The sequence below is a fragment of the Corythoichthys intestinalis genome, chromosome 18 (assembly GCF_030265065.1).
Source record: "Corythoichthys intestinalis isolate RoL2023-P3 chromosome 18, ASM3026506v1, whole genome shotgun sequence".
Classification (NCBI taxonomy): Eukaryota; Metazoa; Chordata; class Actinopteri; order Syngnathiformes; family Syngnathidae; genus Corythoichthys; species Corythoichthys intestinalis.
The window spans coordinates 9,717,332-9,729,824 of NC_080412.1; positions in this window are offsets into that span (position 1 = coordinate 9,717,332).

Here is a 12,493-nt window from a genome sequence, read left to right on the forward strand (position 1 = left end):
AGAGTGTGTTGTATGGTGAAGGGTTTACAAGAGGATGCCAATATCAGTTAAAGCAACTTTTTCAACAATCAACAAAGTTATTATGAGTGGGTCAGCTGGTAGTCTTGCAGATCAAAAGGAACAAATTAAAAGCTGCACTGGTTTATGTTAGTCAACAAAAACTTTCCATGCCATGAAAAACAGCTCTAATATTACATGATAGGAGGGAGTTCACCGACAGATTTATGTGGGTTCAGGAAGGAAGACCGTGCCCCGTCATCAGTGCGCTGAAATCCCCTGTTGGAGCTGCATTGGCCCGAAGGTACAAATGGATGTGGGAAGTTTTTTTGTTTTTTTTTTAAGATTCTAAAGGTCTCTCAACAAGGGCCTCGGGAGAACTACAGCAATCTTGTTGGCGCAACAATTAACAGTCCGGAAGGAAAGAGAATTTTGGACAAGAGATAAACAGAGAGGAGGAGTGAAATAAGAGGAGGTGTGAAGAAGGAGGAGCGTGACTTCATTTTTTTCACATATTGCCAAGCAGACGTGAATCAATGGAAAACCTTGACTCACCAGTGCTAGACAATAGTGGGTGACAGCCCTCAATGACAGCATGTCTTGTTATACTCCTTTTTTGGCAGACCCTTAATTGCTGTGCTGTTTATGATTTTAGCTGGGCCTGCAGAAGAGCTGGAATTGAAAATGAAGTGACGCTTTAAAAAAAATCTGTATAATTTGGATCAGCATAAGATTGTAATTACTATACAATCCTATTGGAATGACTATTAACTATTAATTCAAGTTTTTCTTTCCTCAGAGTTGTGAAATTTGACTTTTGATTTCACAAAATTATTATATCGCCATTCTTTATAAAAAAAAAAAAAAAAAAAAAATTTAATTAAGAAAGCATAATTGGCATCAGAGGTGGGTAGAGTAGCCAAAATTTTAACTCAACTGAGAATAGTGTTACTTCAAAATACTAATATAGTAATACTACTATTACTCAAGTAAAGGTAAAAGCTGTAATGCCAAAAATTTACTCAGGTACAAGTAATAGAATAGAATAGAAATAATTTAATGTCATTGTACAGAGTACATGAGACTTAAAGCTTCACCATAACATGTGCCACATTACGGAGCCCCTAAGGTGACATGGAAGAAGAAAAAAAAAGAGAGAACAGAAGTACAATAAGGCTAATAAAAAAGTTATATAAAAAAAAAAAAAAAAAAAAATTACAGTGTACACAAATTGGGACTACAGTAAATAAGTGACTAGCAGCAAGTGGCGATGTAGTAGTAATATAACCGTGCATATACGACTATTTACAGTACACAGACTAGGAGGCAGATAGCTGCCTTTATCCCTCGTATTGTTGTACGATCAGAATTGACCTGTTTTCAAATTTTCGTATGAAAAAATCAATGGTACTTTTGATATACCCAAACTTCAAAACAAGTCAATCATGACCCGAAAACAATATACTGCAATGGTTTAGCATTTTCAGGCCAAGTTAATTTACAGATGAAATTTAATTCACTAGGAAAATTATGAGCTAATTTCTAACACACGACAAGGGTTATATGATGCAAATGACAGTTTGTGCATAGGTATAATGTAACTATGCAAATATTGCATAAACCGTACCCAGGTTATGCAGTACCCAGTTTGAGACCATATTGCTTTGTGAGATACATGTGAAAATGTTGTGGCATTAGCATTGCAATGTCAGTGACATTTCAGTGCAAACTTGAGTATGGTGACAGCTCTTGGAAAGAAAGTGTCTCTCGGTCTGTTTGTTTTGACTGGTATGCACTGTAGCAACTGCCAGGGGGCAACAGGTTGAAGAGGTGGAAGCTGGGGTGTGTATAGTCTTTTATGATGCTCGCTGCTCTTACTAGGCACCAGAGTTGTAGTAGGTGGACAAGGAAGGAAGGGGGCAGCCGATGATCTTTTGTGCTGTCTTGATCACCCTCTGCAGTCTAGTAAAAAAAGTTATTTGGTGAAAAGAGTATTCGAGTTATGAGTAATTTCATGAAATGTCTGATTTTGTATTCAAACAATGGTATATTTTATTTCTCAGGACAAAATGTTCTATATGAACTGTTATTATTTATACTGTACTATAACATATTACATACCATATTACACTCCCAAAATACACAAAAATCATTGAATACCGAATAGAAAAAAACTACAGGAATAAAACACCAACCACTTTTATTTATTTAATACCCATTTAAATTAATATTATGTCATTTAAATGTTTAATATGAATTTCAATGATTAAAACTTTTATTTTAAATTTTGATCTTTATTTTAATTTTATTGACACATTTAATGACACTTTTATTTGTTTATTTCCAATTTGAATTAATTAATGAAACATGTAAGTATTAATTTAAAGATTTATTTATATATTTCGTTCTGTCCCATTTGGTCCGCCATACAACACATGTCCATGAAATAATTAATTAAATAGTGAAATAATTTTAATCTTTAACTTAATTTAAATTTTAATCTTCATTTCAATTTTAATGACACATTTAATCACATTTTTTATTTAATCAATTCCCATTTTAAATAATTAATGACAAGTTTAAGTATTCATTTAAAGATGTTTTTATATATTTCATTCTGTCCCATTTGGTCCTCCATATTCTGTGGTCTATCGGTGCCAAACAAAAACTGCGAGAGCTGTTGAAATCCGCGCTTTCAAGTAATGTTGATGGCAGTGCTCAATGTCAAATAGTTTGTTTTTCTGGTGCTTTAGAAGCGCCAAGTTATTGTACAGGCCGGCGTGATCTTAGGACTTCTGTCTCCGAGCTCGTGTGTTGTCATGTGACTGTATTGCTATGTCTGATTGGAATAATGGAGTCATGTGATTATTGTTCATCATTTCATTGGTTCAACTAGTAGAGCCACTGAGCTGGTAAAAGATGAAGTGAAATCTAATATGTAGAGCAGGGTTCACTAAATCCAGACCTCGGTGCCACTTTTCCTGTCGTGTTTTCCACGTCTCTCTCCCCTAACACACCTGAATCAAATGAATATGTCATCAGCAACCTCTCCAGAAACCTGATAATGATCCTGATTATTTTTATTCAGGTGTGTTGGAGGAGGGAGACATGGAAAACATGACAGGAAAAGTGGCACCGAGGTCCGGATTTAGTGAACCCTGATGTATAGTATAGAAGAAAAATGTAACAACTGTCCAAAGTATTGGAGTAAGAGTAGCGTTTCTTCTTCACAAATCTACTCAAGTAAAAGTAATAGGCTTGGCATGATCAAGCTACACTTATTGTAGAAGTACATTTTCCTCAAAAAGCTACTTAAGTAAATGTAATGGACTAAATGTAACGTGTTACCACCCACCTTAGATTTGCATTACTTGAGGATTTTAGCACAGTCTATTCATCCATCCATTATCTTCCGCTTAGTCCCAGGGTCGGGTCGCGGTTGCAGCATCTTAAGCAGGGTAGCCCAGACTTCCCTCTACCCAGCCTCTTCAATCAGCTCCTCTGGTGGGATCCCAAGGCGTTCCCAAACCAGCAGAGACACATAGTCTCCCCAACGTGTCCTGGGTCTTCTCAGGGGCCTTCCGCTAGTGGGACATGCCATGAACATCTCTCCAGAGAGGCGTCCAGGAGGCATCTGAACCGGCTGGCTCCTCTCAACGCGGAGGAGTAGCGGCTTGACCCTGAGTCCCTCCCGGAGAACTGAGCTTCTCACCCTATCTCTAAAGGAGATCCCGGACACCCTGCGCAAGAAACTCATTTTGGCCGCTTGTATTTGGGATCTTGTTCTTTCGGTCGCAACCTACAGTTCGTGACAATCGGTGAGGGTACGAACATAGATTGACTGGCAAATCGAGCGCTTTGCCTTTTAGCTCAGCTCCTTCTTCACCACAACGGACTGGTGCAGAGTCCGCTAGCACAGTATAGCACATTCTAATTCAATTTTAATTATAATTTATTTCATAAATATAATTTGCATGACAAATCTGGGAGATGTTGTGTTAGTGGCAACAGTTGAATAAATATGATTGCTTGTCCATTCTGTTATTTCATGAAATATGGTCAAAGTTAATTGATTGTTCTGCCTGTCATTTTACATTTTGGCATTGACTGATTAAAATAGATATAATATATGATAAATGCCTGAGACTCATAAGATGATATCTCATGATACATTAATCTGCTGTGCCACAGTAGATAGGTATTACTGTTTAATTAAACAAGAATTACAAATGCAAAACTTTCAACAGGCACAATATAAGTTAAGAGGGTATTAATGAATAAAATCTGTTCAGAAGAAAATTGTACATTTACTGTGCTCAGTGCTTCTCAATTATTTTCTGCTAAAGGAAGATGTAAACGTTTCACGCCCCCCCCCCCCAACTCTCTGCCACCAGTGTAAATAGTATCATTTGTCTAAGAAATTATTATTATTATAAGTACACCTCTGCATAACATTGTGTCCTTTTTATTGTTAAAGGAAAAAAAGTAATATAGATCAACTTACAATACAGCATAACTTTATTGACATTGTTTTGTTTGTAAAAAAAACTTAAAGTGGATCAATTTTCCTGAATTGAAAAAAAAAAAAGTCATATCCCAACTGTAAAATTACACTCAAGGTATTTTTATTGACCAAATGATACTGGAAAATAAAATTTAATAAAATCAATAAATAACAAATTCAAATTGATTCGCAACATTATCACATGTGATATGAAAATATGCCAAACAAAATGACAGAAAAATCAAAAATCAAACAAAAACGACAGTGTCATTGGTCAGAGGGACAGTTTTTATTTTTGCTGCAGGCAGTATCAGCTCCTTTGCTATGAAATGGGGTTATTTTGCACTGGGCAACATGGTATGCCACTTTTGATGATGCTAACAGTGCTCGCTGGTTTACTGATATAACACTGAGAGGATGATTGTTGGCAAAAAAAAAAAATCAAGCGGCTTATCAGTGTGATTGCAGTCTAATGTCTTTAAATGACGTCTTAATTGATTTGGCTTCCTGCTGTCTGCTGCAAACATTTTTAGAAAAAGTAAACAGACTGGTCTTACCTCGTCTCCCACTGTATTAAAAGCCAAAAGCCACATACGCTTCGTCATATTTCCCCGTCTTAGCTCTTCATATCTCCGTGAGTGGATGTGCAATTACCCTTTCTTCTAAAAAAGTATGTCCCCGAGGTCACACACGCCACCCCTGGCATAGCTCTGCGGCCCCATGCGCCACCCCTGGCATCACTCTGCGCCCACCTGGAGGGGCGCACCCCAATGTTTGAGGCACATTACCTCTACGGCTCCCTGAATTGGAAGAGGATTAACTCAATTCTACTTCATCCGTAGACTTAAAGGGCAACTAAAGAGCTTTCCGGATTTGGGTGTAATTTTACGAATATAAACTCATTCGTCAAAACAACCATGACATTATCAACACGTAATTGCAAGGATAATTTGCGTTTTTTTAGTTTTTTTACACTCTGTTAAATGTCCCTTCCCAAACCCGGAAGTTTGACGTAAATTCCCCGACGCAACGGAAGACTAGTCTCCACAGCTAGCATAGCAGCAACGACTATATCAGTGATATTTCCACCAAAGGTAACCATTCAGGATCGCTCTTTCGTGACGCTACCGATGGCAAAGGCTCCCAGGAAAGATGATCTACAATTAATCTTTACATGTTTGAACCTGAGGCGTCAGATGATGACGATTTACTTGACACAGCAGATGACGTCATGACGCCAATTGCCAGCTCGAAACTTCACGAACAGGAGAGTGAGTGGTAAGCCTTAGTCCAGTGGTAAGAGAGTGGTAAGGGAGTGGTAAGCTCCCTGGAAGTTACGTTATCAGGTAGCAGTCGGCAGGGCGGCGCGTCCCTCGTTGCTATGGTGTTGCTATGGCCATAACTCAAAAACTACGCGGTCAATTTTTTTTTTTTTTTAATGTGACTTTTTGAGACAGGGAATGATGCATTTAATACAATTCAACTGAGTAAAACACTCAAGAGCGAAATCCGAAAAGTTCTTCAGTTGCCCTTTAATAATACTTGACAGGACACGGGAAACGAGGTCGAACAGTAGGGGGCTTATTTTCAAAAACTACAAATTCAAATATTTTCAAAACCAAAGCTGCTACCAACCTAAAACCAAAACAGGCACCTACCTTAGCCATATATGAGTCTCCATGAGCAGCGGCATAAAAAAATTCTAAGTCGTTCCCTTATAAAATCCCATTTACTTATTTTTTATGTAAGTATAACAAAACTTAAAATGGCTATAAAATTCTCAGATTTTACACTAGATGCACAAAAATCACCAAATGCAGAGATAATCACCTATATTTTCAGGATCAATAGCAATATTTAAGATATTATATAAGAATTTGACCAAAATAGCAACTTTTTTTTTTTTTTTTTTAACTTAGCACACATTTGACATGTTTTCAAAATTACTCAATTTTCTCATCAGAAACGTAATACTTGAGGAAAACTTGCAGAATCAATTATAAATAATATTCAAATAAATTATAAATTCTCTATACAATCACAGCTTATTATTTATTGAATTCCGATGTCACTGGGGTCATGGGGAGAGATGGCCGTTTGAGGACAGCCCAGCTTTCCCCTGTCCACCAGCTTGACCAGGATGTCGAACACCACGGGGGGTAAGGTCACCCATCTCGATCTCCACGGCAATCACCAAGTTCTCCTGCTGGGCAAGCTCCTGCTTGGCCTGGATCTTCCTGACCAGGTAGCCGTTGTTCATCATCCTCTTTCTCCTATAATTTGGCACGGTCCAGGTCGGCCTCCACGTCCCCGGGGAAGAAGCCGATGAGTTTTAGCAAGTGCAGGCACTGGGCTGGCCTATTGCTGACCATGAAGTTCTTTACGCTGGTCCAGTATTTCGTGCCGCACATGTGGCAGCGCTTGCCAAAAGAATGCTCAGTCGACTCAGAGTTGGCCTTCCCCATGCACACATACTTGACCCCAGGGATTCTTGCGGAGGATGATGTCCCTGCAGGAAGTGGGCAGGACATTGCCCATTCCAGGATTTATTTTTGGTTTACTTCAGAGAATGATGAGGATGGGTGTGTGTGGTTTTCTGCAATACAGTATAGCCATATGCAACATGTCAGTTATATAATACACACGTGCATATGGCGGAAAACACAGACAAGACTGAAAAAGCAGTTTCTGCTCTTGCACTCCTCTTTAAAAGAAACTGCTGTATTTTAAGCCAAAACAACTGTTATGTTTGATATAACAATATGTCTATGTGCTGCCATAGCAGATTCATGCCGCATGAAGCCCCCGAACTATTTTTAATTTGTCCGTTTTACCCTGCAAACCCCCGTTTACAGACGTGGCGCAACCGCTTTTGTTTCGACCCAGCCATAAAACGAAGGTAATTAATCATATTTATTATTCAAAATGTCTGTCGTTTTTAGCTTAAAATCATTAATTGATGTCTAATATTTAGTTTAAGAAAAAATCTATTTTAAAAAATTATTCACTCGCATATTTTAAACCTTTAAAAAAATTATGTCAAAACGAAAAAAATGCCGTTTGAAAAAAAGTCACGAAAATCTAGCTCTTAACTATCGCTTAATTGTATTTTTTGTATTAATTGTATGTTAGATGATAAATAATCGATCCAGACAAAAAAATTGGGGGGGGAAATTTTTTTTTAAAGGGAATATATCTAAAAAACAAAATCTCGACCACTCCTTGATGTCTGCAATTTCGGCATCGTGACCCTTGTTATATTACCATGTTTCACCCATAAAATCCCCCCAAAAATCCAGCTGTGGCCATTCACAGCTGTGTCTTGACACTCAGTGATACATGCTACATGGAATTTTTGGATCGAAACAAGGTAAGTACGCGATAATATCTCGTTAAAGTCATGGCGTCTGTAATTCTGCTCTCGCGTGCTCTCACCTCCAGATAGGGTTTCGCTGTTTAAAAAACATTAAAAAAAAAAAAAAAAAAAAAAAAAAAAGTGCCCTCCTGTTCAAAATTTTTCTTCCCCCAGGAAATTGATATTTCAAGCTTTCCAATGATGTACAGTGGGGCAAATAAGTATTTAGTCTACCACTAATTGTGCAAGTTCTCCTACTTGAAAAGATTAGAAAGGCCTGTAATTGTCAACATGGGTAAACCTTAACCATGAGAGACAGAATGTGGAAAACCCCCCAGAAAATCACATTGTTTGATTTTTAAATCATTTATTTCCAAATTAGAGTGGAAAATAAGTATTTGGTCACCGATATGTTAGATGATAAATAATCGATCCAGTCATGGGTTCTGTAATTCTGCTCTCGCGTGCTCTCACCTCCAGATAGGGTTTTGCTGTTTAAAAAACATTAAAAAAAAAAAAAAAATGCCCTCCTGTTCAAAATTTTACTTCCCCCGGAAAATTGAGATTTTAAGCTTACCAATGATGTATCACACATGCATATCGGACAATTTTGAAAGTTGGCCAAATTGGGGGTCTCAGAGCGGAACTTCAAGTCACCTGAGTGTTCTTCACCATATGCTGTATAAACCAAGAGCGTAGGTTTGATCTCAACATTGGTAGGGACGATATAACAGCATAACAACCTAGATTGACAAGTGAATTGAAAACATAAACCTTTAACCTCAACAATGTTGTCAAAGGGAGCAACGATTAGCGTTAGCAATTAGCACAGGGCGGCTAGCGGTTAGTTCGCGGCGGCTAGAGAATGCAACGGATTAAAACTGAGGAACTGTCATCAACCAAATGTTGTTTTATACATTGTTAAGGCGCACTTCAATGCTATACTTACTTCTCTCATTTACAAACAACTTTCGGATGGTCAGTAAACATGACGGTAGTTTGGGGACAGTCTACATTGAAGGAAAGATTAGGGCGAGCTTCATTCTTATTAAAAGGCCAGTATTGCAACAATTAAACTAAAGTACACGCACACAATGGGATTTCCTACAAGATTTTAGCTTAGTTTTCCCATTGTATTCACGTTTCAAAAGGCATGCATGGTGTGAAAAATATAATAATTACCTTGAATCCTCGACCAAATCACTCTTGAGACACTCATGCCTGCTTGTAGGCTTAAATTTCGTCCTGTTTCAAGCTAAATCCGGCGTTACAACATAGAGTGTGTGTTTGAGAATTGCTCTCGGTACCAGGGGCCCGGGCTGGTGTGGAGTGGGCCGGCCCCCTACCGGAAGAGGTTAGGCAGGGTCTCGGGGAAGTGGCATGTCAATATCAATATGAAGTTTATGCTTCATCCGATTAATATGACGTATAATACATGTTTTTGGACAGTTATTTTGAGATTCAGGGGGTATCTTGTGGTACTCAAAGGGTTCACTCCAATTTACGCGGAAATTCGGGTTACATCGCCAGCCTAGGAACGGAATTCGTTTGTAACCCCGGGACAACCTGTCCTATTTTTTTTTTTTTTTTTTAATATGTGGAACTGTTTTTTTTTCTTTCTTACTTTTAGAATACTTGATGTGGCCCATACTCACATAGACTACAGTGGCCCCTGGAAAAATTGACTTTGACACCCCTGCTCTGTATTGAACGTTATCTACATACAACAGGCAGTTCATTCAGAAGAGTAATTTTTTTGTTGAGCAAACAGCAGCCAGAACAAATCTAGGATCTTATCTTCATTTGATTTGAATATACAAATTAATAAAACAACATTAGCTTGTAATTCAAAATGTTTGGAAATTGTTGGTGTTTGGCCCTGTGTTGTGTTATGTTGCCTTTCTATGTAATGTGCCGCCAGTGAAGACAAATTTCCCTTCTGGGACCAACAAACAAAAATCAAATCAAACTCTTCTTTCATCATTTTCACCTTGGAAAAACCTTAATATTAAAATCGATATAAGAATGTCACTTTCAAAATTTAATGTAATTAATCAGGCGATGTGTTGCGGTTTCTAAGAATAAGAACCGACTGTCAGAATATGGGTTAAAGATAACGTGTTTAAGCCAAACTGCTTTAACATGCCTCTTTCTTTAATATAATTTTTTGGTACTTCACCTGGTGGGTTCATTTAATAATGCATGAGTCACCTGAGAAATGACATCACCTCTAAAAAAAAATGAATGGAGTGTGTCAGTGATGCACCTTTTTCTCAGACAGATCCGCCTCCTCAACACTGTTGGCTGCCAAACCGGTGGAAAAGAAAACAAGCAAACAGGACAGAAATGATGCAAAGACTCCAGCGTGTACTTGCATGATAACGGGAATGAGTCACGTTCCGAGCGAAGGTGCATGTTGATATTGTATATAATCCACACACTACACTATGATGTCATCAGAAATGGTAAGAACAGTAGAGAATTTACTCTAATTTACAGAAAAAAAAAGTGAGGAATCAAACTCTTTTATATAGAATTTTCCTTTTTTGTTCCCAGACGTCTTCAATGATGTGACATTAATATGCTTATTTTCTCTCTCCGGGAAGTGTTCAATATAATTTTATCATTTGTCCTGGCAGAAAACATGTTATTATGGAAAATCCTCACCCCGGTAAATGTTAAAATGGTATCCCTGCCATTTTCCAACTAATGAAACAAGATGTAGCTTGTTTTATTGATCTGTTTGGCGCCACAGATGAGTAGACAGTATCATTGCTGAACACTAGATGGAGGCATTGTACTATAAAAAATATTCAGTATAATTTTCTGTAAAATTATATTACAGATTAAATCTCAAAATACTTCCACAGGAGAGGAGTATTTTGCCTCCTTTCTACTTTTACAAAAAATGTGACCTTTGGAAGCATCATGCTTTGGAAGGGTCAAAAGGTCCCATAAGCTCTTTAATATAGCAGTGCCTGACCTTTTATTGCTTTAAGGTTGAAGCGAATGATTTTATTTTAGATTCTATGTTTTATAGGAAACTGGGCAGTAAAACTCCTCCAGGAAAAAATGAGCTGTAGCATATTGGATCAGTTGGAAAGTTAATGACATTTTGGAGAAACCTGCTACAGCAGACAATAAGCAACCTAGAAGTGTGTGCGAGCATGTGTATGACAAATTATTAACTCTAAATGAAAATAAAGTAGGTAATTGTGAATTTAAAGATCAAACTCTGAAACCTGTTATAGCTTAACGACCTACCGATCCAGTGGGACTTCCGGATACAAACTGATAAGATGGTGGTGGCCAACCAACCGGACATCTTGATCATGGATAAACTGCAGAGGACAGTTGTTGTGAACGATGTAGCCATCCCCAACGATGGCAATGTCAGGAATAAGAAACACGAGGATCTAGAGAAATACCAACGGCTTAAGGAAGAGCTGGAGAGAGCCTGGAAGGTGAAATCAATAGTGGTGCCCGTGATCATAGGAGCACCGGGGGTCGTGTCCACCACACTGGAGAAGTGGCTCCAGCAGATACCTGGTGAAACATCAGACATTTCCGTCCAGAAGAGCGCAGTCCTAGGAACAGCAAATATACTGTGCAGGACCCTCAAGCTCCCAGGCCTCAAGTAGAGGACCTGAGCTTGAGATGAACAGCCATCCACCCTAACAGGTGAGATGGGGGGAGGGTGCAGGAAGAGTTTTTTTTTTTTTTTTTTTTTAATTATTTAAATTACATACTCTAGTCCTTCTCAAAAAATAGCATATTGTGATAAAGTTCATTATTGTCTGTAATGTACCGATAAACATTAGACTTTCATATATTTTAGATTCATTACACATAACTGAAGTAGCTCAACCCTTTTATTGTTTTAATATTGATGATTTTGGCAAAAAAAAAAAAAGTCAAGAAAAAACAAAAATCCTTATCTCAAAAAACTAGCATATTTCATCCGACCAATACAAAAAAAGTGTTTTTTAATACAAAAAAAGTCAACCTTCAATTAATTATATCAGCTATGCACTCAATACTTGGTAGGGAATCCTTTTGCAGAAATGACTGCTTCAATGCGGCGTGACGTGGAGGCAACCAGCCTGTGGCACTGCTGAGGTGTTATGGAGGCCCAGGATGCTTCGATAGCAGCCTTAAACCCATCCACAGTGTTGGGTCTGGTGTCTCTCAAATTCCTCTTCACAATATCCCACCGATTCTCTACGGGGTTCGCGTCAGGAGAGTTGGCAGACCAATTGAGCACAGTAATGCCATGGCCAGTAAACTATTTACCAGTGGTTTTGGCGCTGTGAGCATGTGCCAGGTCGTGCTGAAAAATGAAATCTTCATCTCCATAAAGCTTTTCAGCAGATGGAAGCATGAAGTGCTCCAAAATCTCCTGATAGCTAGTTGTAGATGTTTTTGGGGCTGTCGTTGGGCAACACGGACTTTCAACTCCCTCCACAGATTTTCTATGGGGTTGAGAGCTGGAGACTGGCTAGGCCTCTCCAGGACCTTGAAATGCTTCTTACGAAGCAACTCCTTTGTTGCCCTGGCTGTGTGTTTGGGATCATTGTCATGCTGAAAGACCCAGCCACGTCTCGTCTTCAATTCCCTTGCCGATGGAAGGAGATTTT